Source organism: Mastigoproctus giganteus, chromosome 10 (assembly GCF_048544385.1).
Source record: "Mastigoproctus giganteus isolate SK-2022 chromosome 10, ASM4854438v1, whole genome shotgun sequence".
NCBI lineage: Eukaryota > Metazoa > Arthropoda > Arachnida > Uropygi > Thelyphonidae > Mastigoproctus > Mastigoproctus giganteus.
This window is the reverse complement of record NC_143584.1, coordinates 49026751-49036886: the sequence shown is the minus strand read 5'-3', so window position 1 is coordinate 49036886 and position 10136 is coordinate 49026751. Positions and strand designations below refer to the sequence as shown.

Below are 10136 nucleotides of genomic sequence, written 5' to 3'. Positions count from 1 at the left end.
TCCACGCCACATGAGAGATCAGTGCCATTTGAAAAGCCTTTATCTTTTCCTTCTCAAATTCTACTTTGCTTTACGATATTCTGTAAAAATGGACTTACTCCTTTGAACTGAACTGATTTCACGTATACTGATATGCACACAGCTCTTACAAACTCGTTTCGAAAATTGATGAGTGACGCAAGTCTGAAGTCCCTTGTGAGTCGAGAGTAGCATCCATTACCCGTATCCATATTGACGATCATTAATCAGACCAAGGGTTTCGAGATAATGCAAAAGTTGGCTGATAATAGATTCCCCATTATTTTAGAAAGGGTTCAAGTAAGGCCAGCTGGGTGATAGCCAGATGACACGATTATCTCCCTATTGGAATAGACCGGATATGGGTAAATTTTGACGTGACAGGATAATCAGTAGTGGAATACGAGAAGGAAAGGACTGCTTAAAATGCTGAGCCTTTTGGTTTCAGCGTAGTTTATACGTCCTTGTCTAAAATGGAGGATTCTATAATAGGATAAGATAGTTTATATGTTTCAAAGTCTGGAAAACTTCAGATACATCAGCTCTGTCTGTCTGTTATTGTTGTTTGTAACGAAAGAGTGTCTAATGGTGGAGTAAAGTTTTAGTCCCGTTTGCGCCTGCAGGATTCCTACATGTCCTGGTATCCAGCAGAATCTTATACTTTGATTCCATTTTTGCTAGCATGTTTTAGATCTGCCATACACTGGGATGGATATTTCTAGTGGCGTGTTTTGTCTTTTAGAGCACTAAGCGAATCTGTATATATTATGCTACTGGGTATGTTTTTTAGCCATATACAATTCGTAGTTAGTTGTATTTCTTCACGTTTGGCAGTTTGGTTACTGCGCTCAGCTAGGAAGGTATCCCTACTCCTAGCTGAGTGAGGTAATAGTATTCAGAAACATGGTTACTGTTCCAACTTTTGTTCCTTTTTGGAGATAACAGTTTGTGCATATTAGGGCAAAATGGCGATATTGGGCTTTGTAGGTAGCACATGTAACTGTTGGAAGTTTAGTCCGGGTAAGGAATTCTTGTTCCCCTTATACTGATGGCACACATTTCCTTTAGCTTTTCCAGGGTGGATACGGAAATTTAGGTGAAGTCCCTCATTGAGAATTAAATTACGTTGTTTTTGTAGGATCATCAGCGACTAAGGCCATATTGCTCCATGTATACTGTCTGTAAATTATGTGTGTGTTCTTTGGTCGATTTTCTGTTTTCTGGACAAAAAACCCGAGATTCAGGGAGAAAAAACCATTCTTCCCTCGCTTAAGAACAGATTAACTCAGCCACGTTGTGAAAAAGGCCCATAAAAATTCCTCTCGTCATCGACTGGATTCGAACTCAGGTCTTTTCAACCCGGTGTGGAGAGGACGGTGATTCTACCAACTGCGCTAACCACGAGGGCAAATTACATTGTAAGATCAGTTCCTTTAAGTAATCCCTGCTGATTTATTCACATTTGGGTACACTCTATATATGTTTTCCACTCTTGGTTCATATAAGGTTGTCCAAACTGGGTTATCTGGTATTGATCTCACTTTAATATCAGCACAGTATAACAGCAACTCTTGTCTCCTGGTTCATGGGCTTCTGCATATTGACTTTGAACTGGTAATGTTTGATGTACGTACTTCTAAATAAGTATGCAAATCACTATGATGCACTGTATTCAGCCATTTAAAGGCACTTTTAAATGGCTGAGTTATACAAAGGTCGAGCCACTCCCTGGTCTGTTCAAGATCTTATGAGTTCCGTACACTAGGGGATATCAAAAAGATTTTCCCCCTGACCTATTTCTGTAAATTATGTTTTATTGACTGTATTGCTTGTTTATATAGTAATATATGCCAGCAGTTTCATTGCTCTATTATATTTATTTTTTGTAATGTGTAACAGAGTACTATCATGAATAAAGTTGAATATCGATCTATTATCAAATTCCTCTTCATATTACAGCCAAGGACAATTCATGAAGAGATGTCTACGGTGTATGGGGATCTCTGCCCATCATATTACGTTGTAAAACTTGGTGGAGACAGTTCAAGTGCAGCAGAGAGAGAGAGAGCGTCCATGATGTGGAAAGAAGTGGGCGGCCATCCACATTTCACACTGCTGAATTCGTGGAGAAAATTGTAGAGCTGATCCTCAGTGACCGCCAGATAACAATTAAACAGACAGTTGCTGAGATTGGAATAAGCTATGGATCAGTAGAGAGCATAATTCGCAATGATTTGAATTCCAATAAGGTTTCAACATGATGCGAACATGTCTTCAAAAAGGAAAAAGGTAGGCCTTCTCTGATGAATTGATCACCATGTGTGACAGCAAACCTGACCTGTTTTTTTCCCCCGATTTGGGAATGATGACTCGTGGATATATCACTGTGCCCCAGAAACAAAACAAGTTTCAAAACAATGAAAACATCCATCATCACCAGCTCCCAAAAAGGCCAGAGTGCAACCATCTGCAGAAAAGGTGTTGATGTCACTTTTCTAGACATTGTTTTCACAGATTAGTTGGAGTAGGGTACCGCCATCAATGCGCATTACTGCAGCAACTTAGTGAAGCGAATTCATGCGTCAATTAAGAAAATGTGAAGCCGAATGCTGAGTAAAGGTGTTCTGTTTCTTCAAATCAAAGCACCAGCCCACACTGCTGTCGCAACCACTGATGTTGCCCGGAAGTTGGGAGTTCATATCTTTCCACACCCGTCTAATTTCCTGACTTGGCACCTTCGGGTTTCTTCATCTTTCCGCAGCTGAAATCATTTTTGTGTGGAAAGTAGAAATGCAGAGATAATTTCTGCTAGAGAAGCATAGTTTCAAGAACAAAGTGAGACCTTGTACAAAAATGGCATAAGGAAATGCCGCAAAAGATGGGAGAAATATGTCGATTTGGGTGGTAACTGATAAGATTAATAGATGTAATGTATATTCCAAATCTCAACCTCATGGGACACGTAGAACATGGTCAACAGAAAAACTTTTTGGTATCCCTTCGTAGACGCAGTAAGGTATGTCGGCCTGCTCCTCACGTTGGCCCTCGCGATTGGCAGGGTTGGTATAATCGCATTCTACGCACACACCATGCGGAAAATGCTCGAGCTCGAATTCCATAATGGGCCATTTTCACAACATGGCTGAGTTAGCATGTGTCAAACAAGCCATCTGAAATCCTTGGAATCACCAGAGCACCTGAGCAACACATCGTAAGGGAAAGGAAAAGGATTTGGGATAAAGTGTACTCTCTCTCTCTCTCTCTCTCTCTCTCTCTCTCTCTCTCTCTCTCTCTCTCTAGCAAGGTAGATAACCTCATTGTACCAAAGGTGGAATTAATAAGAAATTCCTCTCGGATGTGCTATTTCTTATCAAAAGCACCCTAACCCGGTTCTCTCCAAATATGGAGACATAGATGTAATGTACTAAACCGTTTTAAAAGAAGAAACCGTCTTTATCTGCAGAAAACAACATGTCGAATTTCCTGAACTCGGGATAATCCTAGATTTCAACTAATCTCAACCTCTGCTAGCCCTTCCTTTAGGGGGTAGGATGTCGAGGAAGGTGTCTGATAGCGAATGATGCCTTCCGTCCTTCGCTTTCTGCTATTCTCCACTGTTTGATTCACTATCCCCTCCTTCCTTAAGAGCTCTGCATACTCTTGCGACTTCCTTTTCCTGCTTCACTAGGGACCTCCTCCTCTAAATTCCTTAAATCTTCCCTTATGGCTCTAACTCTCTTTCGATTTTTCAACTCTTGGGCCCTTTCCCCTTCTTACTTTGCTGAAGAGGCCCCGACAGATGTCCCTCTACTGTCCTGGAAGGCTCTTCGTGCCGTGTATTGAGCCTTTGTGCCGGAAGGCTCAATCCATGATGAGGTTCCAGTAACTAAGTGGCCAGATGAACACCATGAACCACATGGCATCCTACACTACCCACCTGTCATCTGACATCGGCAGGTTTGCTTCACCACTGAGATACAGACCATAGTTTTGTGGGTAACCACTGGCCACATTATAATGACACGCAATGTCCTCACTTTGTCAACCTAAGTTGACACCCGGGAAAAAGTACGGGGTTTCAGCACACAACATAATGTATTAATGCCCCTGCTCTCTTCTGTACCGTATCAAAGTCTTTTTTTTTGCCAATATAACCTAAATAATATAAATTTAAAAATATACATTCACGTATAAATATATATTTTAAAAAATATAAGCTAATTTGTCACTTTTTAATTTTTGATCAGTACGAACTTTTTTCCTAACAAACTTCCTCAAAGTTTCCCGGTTTATTTCTAAGAAATAAACAGACCATTCGAATTGAAATGTTTGACTGTGAGTCTGACAAGTTGCAATCCATGTTTAAAAACTGCATTCTGTCGCAAGGTCAAGCAGAAAGATATCGATCGCAGGAGCAAAGTCACTTTTAAAAACGGATGGATAAAAATAAAATTAATAGGGAAAAGGTCTAGTGTTTGTTGTGCCAATAAAGTTAAATGTCATTAATACCACTCCACTCTGCTATGCACCAAATTGTCGTAGAATGAACTGTAGTGCAATGAATTGAGGCCGACCCGATTATTCCTTCTCTTTCCATCAGCATTCTTTTCACGTGGATGACTTCTAGTTCTCTGATCTTTCACGTGTTGTTATATTTCTTCTTCTATCACGCTGAGGAGATACAGTTTGGAGTTGACTCCTTTCCAAATATTTAATGTAGTGTTTCGCATTAAATTTCCGGAATTCCATCAACAGTCGTCGCACTGATTAGCTGTTAGAACGGTTGTCTCAACCAATAATTCACCCGACTTCAATCCTTTTACTGCTGTTGGTATTTCAGCCGTTTTGCAGACATTCTCAGGAAAGGCAGCAATTTTCTTACGGATTGGTCACTTTTAAGGTGAATGATGAGGTACCTTGACGCAGGGATTTGATATAATCAGTTCCTTTGTCTTTTTTGTCGTGCCTCTGCTGATTTCCTCTCGAGTCTTAACTGTTTGTGACTTTGATGTTAAAGTCCATTGTGTTTGCTAATTTTTCCCTAGCAATAAGAGTGTTTCCTCGTAGATTTTCGCCATTGTCAAGTGGAAACTTCACCAGTGTCATCTAATGACCAAGTGGAACCGAACAGTTAATAATTGATAGTATAAAGTAAGGTGACTTTCCTTTTGCTATTGTAAGCAGACTCCAAGAGTTTCGAGTGATTTTTAGCATTGTGAGAGAAATAAACAGACCAAATGAGTGTAATATATCGGGGTAGAGAATCTTTAGCTGAAGGAGATCGAACATTTTAGATTCAAAAGCCTCTGACTTCGATTATGAGAACTTACATATTCTCAATACAACCTTTAAAGCGATAAGAATTATAGTCTAATAAACTGAAGTAAAAGAATGTAGATTGTAGATAGATTTAAGTGAGATTTAAATAGCGTATTCATTTATTTATAGATGGACAGATTCTTTGTGTCTACTAGATATCCTCAACTGGCCGGTTATGTATTGTATAAAAATAAAGTAGGACTACAGAAAAGTATATACATTTCTTCTTCTCCTCCTATCACTATTTCTCTTCTCATCTGCTTCTCTGTTGGCATTTCATGTTGCACTACATAAACGCGTGTAGTTTGAATGCACTTCCCCACAACTGGATAATAGCGTCTCTCCCGAAACCAGCGTGTTGTTAGTGTGCCCCAAGCAATTCCATCCTTTTCATATGCTTATTTCTGGCTGAAAACATGAAAGAATTTCGTGGTTTTTGAGCATTCACTTACCTCCCTCCTCCTCCTATCAATAGCTGTCTCGTTTCCAAAACGCTCTCCCCTCTCACACGGTTCGAACCTAATTAAGTACATTCCTTCCTCAGATATCGCCGAACGCTGTCTCCCTCCCCCCACCCCCGCACTTGCACTTCGGTTGGGGAAGAGCGCGTGGTAGACATTTCCCCCGAAGCGCACGTAATTAAAATGCGCATAGAAAACGAACCTGAAGAGGGTTGAGTGAAAATTATTCGGATGTGGACAATGGAACCGGTGTCAGCTGCGCTCTTCTCAGCCATCTTCCCTCGTGCTTTAGGTGCGCTACTTACTACTTTAACGGACATCTGCATCTCTCTCTCTCCCTATCTCCACCAAGGTAGGTAATGTTATTAGTTGTCCTTAATCCAATAGCAGCTTACAAAGAAACCTTTCAGACTGATGTTCCGCGTGGATATGATGTTAAGCTGTACCTGTCACTGGCTAATTCCCACCATCCCCGTTACACGCTCCCTCTCAAAGACGTTTATCGAATTGGAGAAGCAATGGTATTGTATCCACCCCATCTTTTCTAATCTACATTTCAATCGTTCTCTGCTGAGCATTTGGCGCTCGATTAAACGTCTCAGAGAAGAAATTTGCCAGTTTGAATGTGGAAGCAGCTGAGAGTTGAGGACGGACAGGACAGTTTTGCATATTAAGAGACCAAGTGCTGTGATATAAATATCCAAACTTATTCTCCTTTACTCCGTCCATTCGCTTATATTCAGATTTATGTAATTGTTCATCCATTAATTGGTTCACTCCTTTATTTTGTTCAACAGTTCGACCAATGTCTATTTATCGGACTAAGAGGTAACGTCCATTAGGACCTCCCCTGCAGGGCGAAATGCATCAGATCAAATATAAGCATCCAGCAGGGATGAGACCATCTTGTCTATTCCTCTTGTTCTCTGCGAACTCGCATTTCTATTTATATATCCACAGAAGTCTGGAACGAAATCAACATATCTGTCCTTCAGATACGTTCAAATTGATTTCACTTAATCACTGGACAAAAGTAGAGCCAATATTCTTTTCGAACGTGAATACAAAATTGTTGATCAGATAGGCCTTTAATATAGTGGAAAAGTAATCGATGATGGACAATTCTAGACCATTGATGTTTGGCTTCGTTGGTGGAAAAGATATCAAGTGGTCTGTGGTTAAGAATACAATGCATGGCAAACTCAATAGGAATAGTATCCTTAATGGATCACAGCATGATCCATTAAGGATACCAAGACTTTCCCTTGTTAAATAATTAACTAATTAACTAAAAAGTCTTGCCCGATCAATTAGTTATTATGACGAAATTATAAAATAGTTGGATGCAATAAACAACTTCAACATATTCACCTTGACTTCAGAAAAAATTATGATACGGTTCCCCATAAACTATAACATAAACTCGGATTACTGGTAAGGTCCTTCGTTGGATCTGGCTAAAAGAGAGGAGACGAAGAATGGTCCATGGACCATTCTTTGTCTCCTCTCTTTGGACCATTCTTCGTCTCCTCTCTTTTACTCAGTTAGTTATCCAAGAGGACTAATACTTGAACTGCCCAATAGAATCTTTGTGTCACTGTAAGTGATAACAATAGCCGAACAATCACAAACTTTATACGCAAACAGAGATTTAAAAGTTAAACCTTTTTTTCATATAATTGCATAACAAATTATCCAATCAAGTGAATACTGCATTTTATTGTTTTTTGTGCGCTTTGTTGTATTAATTTCGATTTGTAAATAGAAAAAATATAAATGTTATTGTGGTATTAAGCAATTTAACCCAATATCTTCTTAGACACAACTATTCATCATATCAGAAATTAGCCATTTTTGAAACATTAAATACAGCGTGGCCTTGGCTGCGAAGATTACGCGTTAATCGATTAAGTTTATTTAAATTACTACGCGCACCATAAATATTTTGTGCGACTATCGAGTGATTATGTTGGAGAACACCTGCATAGCTGGCACCGACGTCCCACGTAATCTCAATGAAGATTGTCGAAGAACTTCGGAGGCATTAATGAAAGTGTTATGGTATGAAGAGCCTCCAAAGTCAATAAACAATTAAGCATTCACTGCTGAAGGCTATTATTTTAGATAATGTTATCGATGTTGTTTCTGGTATTTTGATAGAATAGCACCGTTGTAGTTTCCACTGGCCAAATAGGGTTGTTGGGATTAGAATGCTCTTCTGATAACATTGGATTACAGTTGAAATAATATTGCATCGCAACTCCCAAACAGCAAACTTAACAAATGAGTACTTTAGCGTGGATGTTTTTATTTAAAAGCAAGTCATTCGACTAGAAACTGGTATATTTATACAGATTAATATTTTATAATAAAAATTAAAAATATGAATAATTCATATTTTTATTATTTATATATTTTTAAATATCTTAATGTTTATTAATCTTTAATAATTATATAACCCGAAAGAAAAATCTTAATTGAAAAAAAAAGGTTGTGTGTAATTTTTTGAAATTTTGCATGATGCTTAATGCGCAGTACTCTTTTTGAATCATTCATCTTAAAGAGCATTTAAACCAAAGGAGGTGTTGCCTACATCTATTTAAAATCATTATTTTGTTGTATTCATTAAATTTATGACGCTGATGCAAAAAATTATATGTAAATAAAAGAAAATACTCCACTATTATATACTTATATTGATTTATGCAGAAAACATTACAAATAATGAATGAAAATTAAAATTTATAGCATTATCGCTTCAAAATCAACGTACACGCTAGCTGTACTTAGCTGCGCTGGTTGACAACGTTTTTCCTTCTCCTGAAAAAGCTTCAAACATTTTAGCCGTCTTTTTCTTATCTTCTTCTTTATCTTCAATCGGTTTCTCTATTCTCATGTACTTAATTACTCCATATTCGTAATCATAATCGGGGATTCCCCTCTTACGGCGTCTTTTGGAAGTTTTGACTTCAGAAAGTTTGGAAGACTTTTTTCCATCTAACTTTTCACCTTTTCCAGAAAAAGGAAAGAACGTGGGGTCTTCGTCGTATAACTCATCGGAATCCTTCGCGGGTGGTTCAGCCGCCTTCGGACCAGACGGTCCCTGGTAATCGAGGGGTGCGTCAAAGTCGGCGTTCATGTCGCACTCCAGAATGCACACAGAATCCTGAGGTTGCGTTTCCATGACACACAGGGAGTACGTTTGGTTATTATAGGTTATCGAAATAACATCGCCGGTAGTCAAGCATGAAAATCGTCTTAAGGATTTTTCTAATACCGCTTGAGGATTACTGATGTCTAAGAAAGAAACAGACTGTGGCCGAAATCTAACAAAGGTGGCTTTTGGCAGGGTGGCGTTTTCCACGTGAATTCGCTCTCCTTCTGCTATTTGAAGATTGTCCATCATCCATCGTGGTAAGAACACTTTATCGGGCACCGCTATGAATTCAGAAACTCCGCAGTGGGTAATGCGGTTGTTGTTTAAATTAACCAGTTTAAAGAGTAAGGGATACGTTACGTTTAAAATAGTTAGTTTCCGCAAAGCGGAAATTGGCAACAAAATATATCCTCCGTATTCAAGTTTGGAGAAATCAGTGGACCCTGCTTCTTCAGGAACGGCACTGGTTGGGAAACATTCATACGCTTGCAGAAACTCGCTGGAAGGAGATGCAAACAGGTTTATCGAAGACATTGCAGATGTAAAATAACTTATCCTTTTAAAACCTACACGATGTTCTTTGGCTTTAATTAAACCGTGTGCCACGCAGCTTCACACTTATGCAGGTCCACATCTTTTAAAACATGAAATTTTGGACTCGGATTGCTGATTTCTGTTTTGTATACAATGCATTCGGGAGTTTGGTCTCAAGTGTGACGTCATAGTTATTCTCGTTTGGCCTTAAACAATGATAACCGATAACAATGACCATATCCGCGGTAGATTGTGACGCAACAATGTCTGTTAAACATTTTCGCGCATGCGTAAGAAGATGGTGCGTTGAAAACCGTAAATATTATTTAAAGAAATATTCGGATATCGGTTGGTACAGAGCTTGCTTGCATTTTAGGGGATTTAGCATTGTTTGTAAAAGATATCGGAAGGCTAATGAGTGATACCTACCACAAGACGTTGTAGAGCGTTCCCAAAAAGAATTCTCTTAGGTTTAGAAATTTTCTGCTGTGATAAATCTTCTGGTTAAACCATTGCAAACCTCACAATAAATTAACGTTGATGCTTATCTGATTAAATACAAAGCATTCATTCAGACTTTGATTCTAATATCTTTTTTCCTTCCAGTTATTTCACATGGATTCATATAATAACGATTTCTTTCTCTT

At 38.8% G+C, this 10136-nt stretch overlaps 1 pseudogene; it reads right to left on the bottom strand.

Annotated features, from left to right (window-relative positions):
- Positions 1–8574: 8574 nt before the first annotated feature.
- On the bottom strand, positions 8575–9489 carry LOC150079028 (ubiquitin recognition factor in ER-associated degradation protein 1 pseudogene; annotated as a pseudogene).
- Positions 9490–10136: the final 647 nt, after the last annotated feature.